This window comes from Nicotiana tomentosiformis, chromosome 7 (assembly GCF_000390325.3).
Source record: "Nicotiana tomentosiformis chromosome 7, ASM39032v3, whole genome shotgun sequence".
Classification (NCBI taxonomy): Eukaryota; Viridiplantae; Streptophyta; class Magnoliopsida; order Solanales; family Solanaceae; genus Nicotiana; species Nicotiana tomentosiformis.
In genome coordinates, this window is record NC_090818.1 from 12,155,480 (window position 1) to 12,168,483 (window position 13,004).

Consider the following 13,004-nt stretch of genomic DNA (forward strand, 5'->3'; position numbering starts at 1 on the left):
AAGGAGGCTTCGAGGGCGAAGATGTTGCTCCCGGAGAGGACTAAGTCCTTTAGTATTTTTTGTGTTTCTTATAAGACCGTTTTGGTCTTTTGTAGAGAAATTTGATCGGGCCATGCTGCCCTTGTAAATAATTTTTAACATATATAAAACTTTCTTCCTTACCGTTTTATAACATATTGAAGTTGTATTCTAAGATCTGGGGTTCAGACAATTTAATCAAAACCAAACTAGTGTAGCCCTTAAGTCTTACAATCGAGCGAGTGCTTGCTCGAATTCGAAGTAAGGTAACCCTTAGGTTTTTATTTGAGCGAGGATGGTCTCTCAAACTCAAGACAAAAAAACACAGTCCTTAGGCTTTATGGTCGAGTGAGTGCTTGCTCGAACTCGAAGTAAAGTAACCCTTAGGCTTTTGTAAAAAGGTTTGTTTATGGCTTTGTCCCCTTTCCGGCTTGAAAGAGTTTCATATCATTCATATTTGCGAAACTTGTAATGCCTTAGCATAAAATAGGGAATTGTTCCAGAGTTCGAACAATTTTTTACTCATTAGAGTTTTCGAAGCTTGATATTATCGAAGCCTTTTAGGATTTTGCCGGGGGTAGCCTTTTTAACTGGTTCATGATTGATTTCGAAGGCCTGTTTTGTCACGGAATTCGGACGTCTCTGATTCGTGTTAATTCGACCGTAGCCTTTTTAGCCTGGGGTTTGCGTCTTAGGCTTATTTTCCCGTTTTACTTTCGAGCTTTCCCAAAGTATCAATCCCCGAGTGGGGTGGTCGTGGCCTATAAAAATCCCTATTTAGTTTGGGATTTCCTTTTGGGCTTATGATCTTCGGAGTTATATAATTTGATCTCGTTGATTTTTCGGATGGCATTCCCTGATTTGTGGGGGTAATCATTCGAACTCCGATCATGGTCGCCCCTTATGCCTGTTTGCATAATAGATCGAGAATATGAAGTAGAAGAACCTTTATGCGGTATGAGATATTGGTAAAGAAGAAATTTCTCTTTATAAGTCATTATACATGCGTACATGTTTTGTGCCAGGGCTTGAGCAAACTATGCGGGCATGGTTCGTTTGACCATTTGGCCCTTACAAATTTTTCCTATCGAGACCCTGTTGCGTTATTTCCTTGCATCGTACTTGATATCGAACTTGATATGAAGTAATTTCCTTGCATTGAACTTGATATCGAGCTTGATATTCAAGGGAAATGCCCCCCAGTATTCGAGGTTGATTGTACAGAGGCCTCGGATACTGTTGAATTGTTCTAAGTTAGCACGATCAATGGTTGCCTCATTAAAAACCTCGCCGGAAAACCCATTAGGGACAAAACCAGTCTAAGGGAAAAAGAGTGCAACGCATGCTTTCCGACCTAAAGGTTTCGTGTTGAAGAATCCATCCCCGTTTCTGGTCGAACACCTGCAAGGGTTAGTTTCAAAATATAAATGAACATGGGAGGGTCGTACCTTAGCTGTAGTATCGTTTTAGGTGCGATACATTCCAATTGCTCGGTAGTTGTTTGTCCTTCCCAGTTCGGACCCAGTTTCCCTTCATTTGGATTTCAGGTGTTGAGGGTGATTTTTCTTAGCACCAAGTCCCCGATGTTAAAATATCCAAGATTGGTTCTTCGATTGTAGTACCTTTCGATCCGCTGTTTTTGGGCGGCCAATCGGATGAGAGCGGCTTCTCGTCTTTCATCCAAAATTTCTAGGCTCGTATTCATGGTCTCGTTATTCGACTCCTCTGTTGCATATCGAAACCTGATGCTAGGTTCTCCGACCTCAACCGGGATCAGAGTTTCGACGCCATAAACCAACGAGAATGGTGTTGCTCCGATACTAGATTTCGATGTTGTGCGATATGCCCATAGGACTTCGGGTAGTATTTCTTTCCATTTTCCTTTGGCATCGGTCAATCTTTTCTTAAGATTTTGGATGATGGTTTTGTTGGTCGATTCGGCTTATTCGTTCCCACTGGGATGATAAGGTGTCGATAGGATCCTTTTGATCTTGTTATCCTCGAAAAATTTAGTTACTTTGCTGCCGATGAATTGTTTTCCATTATCACATACAATCTCGGAAGGCATCCCGAACAGACATATGATGTGGCCCCAAATGAAGTCTATGACTTCATTTTCTCTGGCTTTCTCGAAAGCCTGCGCTTCAACCCATTTAGAAAAATAATCAGTCATAAATAAAATAAACTGAACCTTACCTGGGGCCGATGGGAGAGGGCCAACGATGTCCATTCCCCATTTCATGAAGGGCCATGGGGATAGGACCGAGTGGAGTAGTTCCCCGGGTTGATGAATCATTGGCGTATGCCTTTGGCATTTGTCGCATTTTTGAACGAACTCCCTTGCATCCTTGCCCATATCGGTCCAATAATACCCTGATCTGATTACTTTGTGAATCAGCGGATCGACACCGGAATGATTTCCACAAGTGCCCTCGTGAGTTTTCCGTAGGATGTAGTCGGTATCTCCCGGTCCCAAACATACTGCCAATGGTACATCGAACGTCCTTGTTACATCTCGTGTTTCTCGTACGTTAAAGTTTCATCTTCAGTTAATTGATATAGACTCGGGGATGAGATTATCTTGAGGTTAGCATATTTATGCTATTTATAACAAGCAATAAGTAAGTGCCATAAAGGAAAGGGTACACGAATTAAAGAAAATGCGTTTCGTTAAAGGTTGTCGATTTGGAATAAAATACGGTCCGAACTATAATACCCGATACTTATGAACTAGTACCATACAAGGTACCATATGACCGTGATAGTAGGATGTATAAAGTGTGTTAAAGTGATTAGTATTTTAAGTAATTTGAGATAATTCTTAATTATGTGGATAATTGATTAATTATTGGGTAATTAATTAAAGAGTGGGATAAAGATTTAACTCCCCCCCCCCCCAACGTGCCAAGCAACCCCTTTTCCTTTAATGACTAAGGACTAAAGAATGCAAGGTGTCACACTTTGGAAGAAATGTGACACCAAGCATTAATTAAAGGGAGCCACTTAAAGTTAAGGATAATTCCCTAACTCAATTTATTTTTTCTAATCTCTTAGAAAGATTCTGCCAAGAACATTACAATACAATCACATTCTAATCCAAGGAGCATAGGAACGTGAATTTATTTTCCAAATAGCAACACTTCATATTTGGAATACAACACTTCATATCAGAACGTTAGAAATTCCAACAAGAATTATTAGCATTAGCAACATGAGATTTTGCGATTCTAAGGGAGTACGGTGCAACCTTTTCCAAGAATATTATACGGGTTTTTTTCCCTACTCCAGGTATGTTAAGGCTAAGCCCTTCCTTCATTTTGACATGATCTCGTAATTACATATGTTTGATAATGAGGCATAAAGAGAAGTTCATACTCCCGAATTTATGTATATTTTCCTAGTCTCGTAAGTTACAATATTCTCCTTATCGGGACTTCATATTTAACTGAGTATTGTCTTGTTGTAGTCAAGAGAGCAGAGAGCATATATATGCAGTATTATAATATTTTCATTAACATCGAGCTATAATCGATGGGCAGGCCCCTATTGGGAAACCACTGATTAGATGGTAAGTTATATACTGAGCCTAATGTGGCCGAACGCCTATGAGCGAGCCCAGTTGGTCGAGATACAGAGCCTAGTATGGCCGAGCGCCTATGAGCGAGCCTACTATGGCAGAGCAGTTATATATATATACCGAGCCTTATAGGGCCGGACAGCTATTTTACTTACTATATTGAGAGAGTTGAGTCAGTATCAGCATGTAAGCATATGTTTAGATTATCAGTTCAGTTTCAGCTTTTTGTATATTTCCTTACATACTCAGTACATTATTTTGTACTGATGTCCCTTTCTGGGGGCGCTACATTTCATGCGTGCAGGTTCAGACAGACAGACGGGTAGACCTCCTCAGTAGGTGTTGCCCGAGTTCAGCTTTATCGGTAAGCTCCCCGTCCTTTTGGAGTTGCCGGGTCTAGAAGTTTTGTGTACGTCTTGTGTATATATGTAGAAAGGTAATGGGTAGGTTGGGGACCTGTTCCGATCACAATACATCTATCAGTAGAGGCTTGTAGACATATCCTGTCAGTTAGTGCAGTATGTTGGGCTTGTAGGCCCTGTACGTATATTTTGTTGGCTTGTCAGTTGTAGTAATTATGATGGCTTTGCCGACCTAGCTTTATGTTGATATTTAGTCAGCGTTAGTCTCTATTCAGTTTTATATTTTGCATCACACATTATCTTGTAATGTGGCCCATGGCCAAAGTATGACATTACATGTTCAGAGTCTCTTAGTCGCAAGTGGTACGTAAGGATATGTGAGGCATTGGGTGCCGGTCTCGCCCCTAGGCTCTGGGCATGACAAAAGTGGTATCAGAGCAGTTATGTACTAGGGAGTTTACAAGCCATGTCTAGTAGGGTCTTGTTTATAGATGTGTGGTGCACCACATTATATAAGCAGGGGACTACAGGGCATCAGGAGTTGGTTACCCTTCTTTCAAATCTAAATCGTGTTGTAGAACTGAGTTATAGGAAATTTGAGTTAAACTTACCTGTTGGCATTTGCATGCACAGATGACGGTAACTAGGAAGACTACAGCTAGCCAGAGGAGAGAAACAGCAGTAGGTGAGGGGACTAGCAGGGTACCCCTAGTAGATGGGGCCCAATTGGAGGCCCAAGGAAAGACCCCTACTCAGCCAATACCGGCTCCTCCGCCACCCGAGGAGATTCCTAGGGAGATCGCACATCCAGTTCCCCCTCCGCTTCCATCAGATCAGGACTTAAGGAGTGCGGTGCATTTGTTGGCACAGTTGGTAGCTACCCAAAAACATGCTAGGGCATCCGCTAGTGCAGGACCTTCTGAGGGATCTAGGAGTTCAAGGGTTCGAGAGTTTATTGCTTTGAGTCCCCTAGAGTTCACGGGGACAGATCAGAGGGAGGACCCGTAGGATATCATAGATCAGCTTCACAGGATCTTTCGGGTTATGCATGCCACGGAGAAAGAGGCAGTTGAGCTAGCAGCTTTTTGACTCCGAGATATAGCCATCCTTTGGTACGAGGGATGGGAAAGGTCCAGGGGACGTGATACACCTCTTGCTATTTGGGAGAATTTTTTGGATTCCTTCCTTGACCAGTACTCATTTTTCGGTATATACCGCAATATGAGTGTATAGTCTCCATTTTGACTCATTGGCCAGATATGCACCATCTATAGCTGCTACTATGCGGGATAGAATCCACAGGTTTATAGCAGGGTTGGCCCCAGAGTTGACCGAGGCATGTGCCACCGCTGCATTACAGGATAATATGGATATCTCCCGGATTCAGGCATTTGCCCAGAATATAGAAAGGGGTAGGCGTCGGCAGTAGGGTACAGAGAGGAATGACTCAAGGCAGCGTAAGAGGACGAGATCTGCCAGGTCTCAGGAGCAGTCTCAGGGTAGTTACAGGCCCCGGTACTTTGAACGGCCACCTAGACCTCTGCCACCTCAGCTACAGGGTTACAGGTATGACCGCTATACTCAGTCAGGACCAGGTGAAAGCTCCCAGGCGTCAAGTTTGCAGCGACAGCGAGGTTCGGGGCAGACATGGCCATTTTCGTTGTGATGTGCCATCTGCGGTAGAGGACACTTAGGCCAATGCCGAGCCGGTTTTGATACTTGTTATACATATGGACGTCCGGGGCATATGATGCGAGATTGCCCAAATAGAGATTCTAGGGGTATGGCACAACCAGCGAATTCAACAACAGGATCATCTATGTCCGTGCATCCTTCAGAGCACGAGTCTCAGTCTTTTGCTGGTAGAGGTCGAGGCAGAGGTAGAGGTTTCAGTTCAGGTGGTCACCAGAATCGTAGCTATGCGTTAGCAGGTCGACAGGACCAGGAATCCTCACCAGACGTTGTGACAGGTATGTTGACCATTTGCTCTCACGATGCTTATACCTTGATAGACCCCGGATCTACTTTATCGTGTATTACCCCATTTGTCACGGGGAAGTTTGGTATAGTGCCTGAAATACTAAGTGATCCTTTTGCGGTATCTACACCGGTCGGAGAATCGATTATTACTAGACGGCTTTATCGACGTTGTACGGTATTAGTCTGTGGTCGTTAGACTTCAGCCGACCTAGTTGAGCTAGAGATGTTGGATTTTGATGCTATCATGGGCATGGACTGGTTGGAAGCTTGCTATGCCACAATTGATTGTCGAGCAAAGATAGATAGATTTCATTTTTTGGGTGAGCCAGTCCGTGAGTGCGTAGGTAATACAGCGACACCCAGAGGTTGGTTTATTTCCTATTTGAAGGGGAGGAAAATGATCACAAAAGGGTGCATTTATCATATTATGCAAGTTAGAGATATAGATACTGAGATACCTACACTTCAGTCTATTCCAGTAGTCAAAGAGTACGCAGATGTATTTCCAGATGAACTTTCGGGTATTCCTCCCGAGCGAGAGATTGATTTTGGCATCGATTTGCTTCCGGAGACTCAACCAATATCCATCCCTCCGTATAGAATGGCACCTGCCGAATTAAAGGAGTTGAAGGAGCAGTTAAAAGATTTACTGAAGAAAGGTTTCATCAGGCCCAATACTTCACCTTGGGGTGCACCGGTACTGTTTGTGTGGAAGAAAGACGGCTCGCTGAGGATGTGTATCGATTATAGGCAACTGAACAAGGTAACTATTAAGAATAAGTATCCACTTCCAAGGATAGACGACTTGTTTGATCAGTTGTAGGGAGTTAGATGCTTTTCAAAGATAGATTTGAGGTCGGGGTACCACCAAGTTAGAGTTCGGGAGAGAGATATCCCCAAGACAGCTTTATGGACCCGACATGGCCACTTCGAGTTTCTTGTCATGTCCTTCGGGTTGACGAATGCACCTACCGTATTTATGGACTTGATGAACAGCCTATTCCGGCCATATTTAGATCTGTTCGTGATAGTCTTTATTGATGATATTTTGGTTTATTCACATTCAGAGGATGAGCATGCAGACCACCTGCGAACGGTACTCCAAACCCTCCGTGATAGTAAATTACATGCTAAGTTTTCTAAATGTGATTTTTGGTTGAAGTCTGTAGCATTCTTGGGGCACGTTGTATCCGATGGAGGTATGAAGGTAGACATACAAAAGATTGAGGCTGTGAAATCCTGGCCTAGACCTACCACTCCAACAGAGGTTCGTAGCTTTCTAGGCTTAGCAGGATACTACCGGAGGTTCTTAGGGGGGTTTTCTTCTCTTTTGGCACCATTAACGAAGTTCACGCAGAAAGCAACTAAGTTTCAGTGGACAGAGGCTTGCGAGCGGAGTTTCCAGCAACTTAAAAATAGGTTGACTTCAGTGCCAATTCTAGCACTTCTAGAGGGTCCAGATGGTTATGCCATGTATTGTGATGCCTCAGTGTCGGGTTAGGATGTGTCCTGATGCAACATGGGAAAGTAATTGTGTATGCTTCAAGGCAGTTAAGGAAGCATGAACGGAATTATCCGACCCACGACCTCAAATTAGTTGCGGTTGTCCATGCACTTAAGATATGGCGACATTATTTATATGGTGTTCATGTTGATGTATTCATAGATCATAAAAGCCTGCAATACAACTTCAAGCAAAAGAGTTGAATTTGCGACAGAGGCGATGGCTTGAGTTATTGAAAGATTACAATGTTAACATTCTCTACTATCCATGGAAAGCTAATGTTGTAGCAGATGCCTTAAGTCACCGATCTATGGGTAGCTTAGCACACGTAGAGGCCGAAAAATGATAGTTAACTAGAGAGATTCATCAATTGTCTTGTTTGGGGGTTCGGTTAGTAGACTCTAGCAATGGTGGAGTTATACTCCAAAATACTGCAAAATCATCTCTCATAGCTGAAGTAAAGGAGAAGCAGTACGAGGACCCAGAGTTGGTCGAGTTGAGAGAGCGAGTTTCGCAGCAGAAGAAGCCGTTGTTAGAACTCAAGGGAGACGGGGTTCTCAGATACATGGGTCATTTGTGTGTTCCAAATGTAGCAGGGCTATGAGACAGGATTATGTCAGATGCACATTATTCGTGGTACTCCATTCACCCTGGGTCGATGAAGATGTATCATGATATTAAGGATGTGTATTGGTGGAACGATATGAAGAAGAACATTGCTGAGTACGTCGCTCAATGCCCTAGTTGCCAGCAGGTGAAGATAGAGCACCAGAAGCCCGAAGGGCTAATGTAGACTATAGAGATCCCGACATGGAAATAGGAGACGATTAACATGAACTTTATCACGGGTTTACCTCGTTCTCATCGTAAGTTCGATTCCATATGGGTGATAGTCGATAGGCTCACGAAATCAGCTCATTTCCTACTAGTCAGATCTACATATACAGCAGAAAATTATGCAAAATTATATATTAAAGAGATAGTGAGACTACACGGAGTACCAGTATCTATTATATCTGACCGTGGGGCCCAGTTTACAGCACAGTTTTGGAGGTCATTTCAGAGAGGTCTAGGAACACAGTTGAATCTCAGCACAACTTTTCATTCACAAATTGATGGGCAAGCCGAGCGCACAATTCAGACGCTCGAGGATATGTTACGAGTATGTGTGTTGGATTTTAAAAGAAGTTGGGATGAACATCTACCTCTTATCGAGTTTGCATATAATAACAGTTACCACTCCAGTATCCAGATGGCTCCATACGAGGCTTTGTATGGGCGTAAGTGCAGATCTCCTATAGGGTGGTTTGATATTGGAGAATCTGGGTTAGATGGGCCAGACCTGGTTCAACAGGCCATAGAAAAAGTAAAATTCATCCGGGAGCGACTATTGACAGCTTAGAGTCGTCAGAAGTCATATTCTGACGTGCGGCGACGAGATTTAGAGTTCAGGGTTAATGACTGGGTATTCTTAAAGGTGTCACCTATGAAGGGTGTGATGAGGTTTGGCAAGAAAGGCAAGCTTAGCCCACGGTATATTCGGCCTTATAGGATCATTCGGAAAGTGGGCTAAGTAGCTTATGAGTTAGAATTGCCCTCGGAATTGGAGTTTGTCCATTCGATTTTTCACGTATCTATGTTACGGAAGTGCATTGGCGATCCTACCCGAATGGTGCCCACGGATGATGTACAAATTACAGAGGACTTGTCATACGAGGAAATTCCGGTTGCCATCCTAGATCGACAAATCCGCAAGCTACGGAATAAGGAGATAGCCTCCGTGAAGGTTTTATGGAGAAGCAAGAATGTAGAAGAGATGACATGGGAAGCGGAGGAAGAAATGAAGTATAAATAACCCCACCTATTTCAAACTGAAGATATGTCTTGAGGTGGGATACCTCAGCACAACTCTATTCAGGCCAGTAGGTCATTAGGTAAGCTCTCATTTTTGACTCTCAGAATTTATAATGAACAGTTGTGTGAAGCCAAGTGTTGTTATTTATAGACAGTGGCCATGTGTGGCATGTATAGTATATTTTCTGGCTGCGTACAAGTTGATTTTAGTCTAGTGTACGGAAGAGACTGGAAAAATATTTTCCCAAAGTGTCTTAGAGTAGACATTCGAGGACAAATATTTCTAAGGAGGGAAGGATGTTACATCTCGCATTTCTCGTACGTTTTCATCTTCAGTTAATTGACATAGACTCGGGGATGAGATTATCTTGAGGTTAGCATATTTATGCTATTTATAACAAGCAATAAGTAAGTTCCATAAAGGAAAGGGTACACGAATTAAAGAAAATGAGTTTCGTTGAAGGTTGTCGATTTGGGACAAAATACGGTCCGAGCTATAATACCCAATACTTATGGACTAGTACCATACAAGGCACCATATGACCGTGATAGTAGGATGTATAAAGTGTGTTAAAGTGAGTAATATTTTAAGTAATTTGAGATAATTCTTAATTATGTGGGTAATTAATTAATTATTGGGTAATTAATTAAAGAGTAGGATAAAGATTTAACCCCCCCCCCCCCAACGTGACAAGCAACCCCTTTTCCTTTAATGACTAAGCACTAAAGAATGCAAGGTGTCACACTTTGGAAGAAATGTGACACCAAGCATTAATTAAAGGGAGCCACTTAAAGTTAAGGATAATTCCCTAACTCAATTCATTTTTTCTAATCTCTTAGAAAGATTCTGCCAAGAACATTACAATACAATCACATTCTAATCCAAGGAGCATAGGAACGTGAATTTATTTTCCAAATAGCAACACTTCATATTTGGAATACAACACTTCATATCAGAACGTTAGAAATTCCAACAAGAATTATTAGCATTAGCAACGTGAGATTTTGCCATTATAAGGGAGTACGGTGAAACCTTTTTCAAGAATATCATACGGGTTTTTTCCCTACTCCAGGTATGTTAAGGCTAAGCCCTTCCTTCATTTTGGCATGATCTCGTAATTACATATGTTTGATAACGAGGCATAAAGAGAAGTTCATACTCCCGAATTTATGTATATTTTCCTAGTCTCGTAAGTTACAATATTCTCCTTATCGGGACTTCATATTTAACTGAGTATTGTCTTGTTCTAGTCAAGAGAGCAGAGAGCATATATATGCAGTAATACAGTATTTTCATTACCATCGAGCTATAATCGATGGGCAAGCCCCTATTGGGCAACCTCTGATCAGATGGTAAGTTATATACCAAGCCTACTATGGCCGAGCGCCTATGAGTGAGCCCAGTTGGTCAAGATACAGAGCCTAGTATGGCCGAGCGCCTATGAGAGAGCATACTACGGCGGAGCAGTTATATATATATATACCGACCCTTATAGGGCCGGACAACTATTTTACTTACTATATTGAGAGAGTTGAGTCAGTATCAGCAGGTAAGCATATGTTCAGATTATCAGTTCAGTTTTAGTTTTCTGTATATTGCCTTACATACTCAGTACATTATTTCCTACTGACGTCCCTTTCTGGGGGCGCTGCATTTCATGCGTGCAAGTTCAGACAGACAGACGGGTAGACCTCCTCAATAGGTGTTGCCCGAGTTCAGCTTTATCGGTAAGCTCCCCGTCCTTCGGAGTTGCCGAGTCTAGAAGTTTTGTGTATATATTGTGTATATATATAGATAGGTTATGGGTAGGTCAGGGCCCTATTCCGATCACAGTACATCTAGAAGTAGAGGCTTGTAGACATATCATGTCAGTTAGTACAGTATGTTGAGCTTGTAGGCCCTGTACGTATATTTTGTTGGCTTGTCTGTTGTAGTAAATATGACGGCCTTGCCGGCCCAGCTTTATGTTGATATTTAGTCAGCGTTAGTCTCTATTCAGTTTTATATTTTGCATCGCACATTATCTAGTAATGTGGCCCATGGACAAAGTATGACATTACATGTTCAGAGTCTCTTAGTCGCAAGTGGTATGCAAGGATAGGTGAGGCACTGGGTGCCGATCTCGCCCCCAGGCTCGGGGCGTGACAGTCCTTCTAAATAGCGTTCCGTCTTCAGACAGAGTGAATCGTGCTGCCTTTGTGAGTAGAGCTCTCGATTCTTTGGGATCTGATGGAAGCTTCCCGATCTTAAGGTACTTTATGGGTTTGTTTCTCCAATCCCAGGTTAAGCTTGTGGAGTTTATCTCGGCATGAACTTCTTCGATTAGCGATCTCATGAGTTGTACGACAGTCCCCGAGTTGAGTTCGTCGTCTTCGACCGATGAACCTAAGTTTGCAAGAGCGTCGTCCTCACTATTCTGTTCTCGAGGTACATGTTGCAAGGTCCATTCCTTAAATCGATGTAGAGTAACCTGTAGTTTATCTAAGTACCTCTGAATTCGGTCTTCTCGGACTTCGAAAGTCCCGTTAACTTGGTTTACTACAAGGAGGGAATCACACTTAGCCTCTATGACTTCCGCACCCAAGCTTCTAGCTAGTTCGAGACCTGCAATCATGGCCTCATATTCGGCCTCATTGTTAGTTAATCTTGTAGTTTTTATAGACCGTCTAACTACATTAGATGTGGGTGATTTTAGCACGATGCCTAGTCTGGACCCCTTCGCGTTCGAAGCACCAGCCGTAAAGAGGGTCCAGACTCCCGAAGATGTTCCTGATTTTAACATTAGTTCTTTTTTGATCTCAGGTACGAAGGCCCGCGCAAAGTTAGCCACAAAGTCCACCAAGATTTGAGATTTGATGGCATTTCGGGGTCGATACTCAATATCGTACCCACTGATTTCTATGGCCCATTTGGCCAATCGACCCGAAAGCTCGGGTTTGTGTAAAATATTTCGAAGAGGATAAGTTGTTACAACACATATCGGATGACATTGGAAATATGGTTTTAGTTTTCTAGAGGCGCTTATTAAAGCAAGAGCTAATTTTTCTAAGTGTGGATATCTAGTTTCGGCCTCACCTAAGGTACGACTGACATAATAAATAGGGAATTGTGTACCTTGTTCTTCTTGAACCAGTACTCTACTTACCGCTATCTCCGAGACAGCTAAGTATAGGTAAAGTTGTTCGTCCACTTTCGGGGTATGAAGCATCGGCGGGCTCGATAAATACCGCTTTAGTTCCTCTAAGGCCTGCTGGCATTCTAGAGTCCATGCAAAGTTGCTCTTCTTCTTAAGTAGTGAAAAAAATTGGTGGCTCCTATCTGAGGATCTCAAAATGAATCGTCCTAGGGCGGCTATCCGCCCCGTCAGCCTCTGCACGGACTTTACATTATCCACTACCGTGATATCCTCGATAGCTTTGATTTTATCGGGTTTGATCTCGATTCCCCGATTAGACACCATGAAACCAAGAAACTTGCCCGAGCCAACCCCGAATGCACACTTTTCGGGGTTGAGCTTCATATTGTACTCCCTCGGTATATCGAAGGTTTCCTGCACATGTTTTAAATGGTCCTCTGCTTGCAGGGACTTAACTAACATGTTATCAATATAAACTTCCATTGATTTTCCTATTTGCTTTTTGAACATTCGATTTACTAGGCGTTGATAAGTTGCACCAGTATTTTTTAGACCGAATGGCATTACGTTAT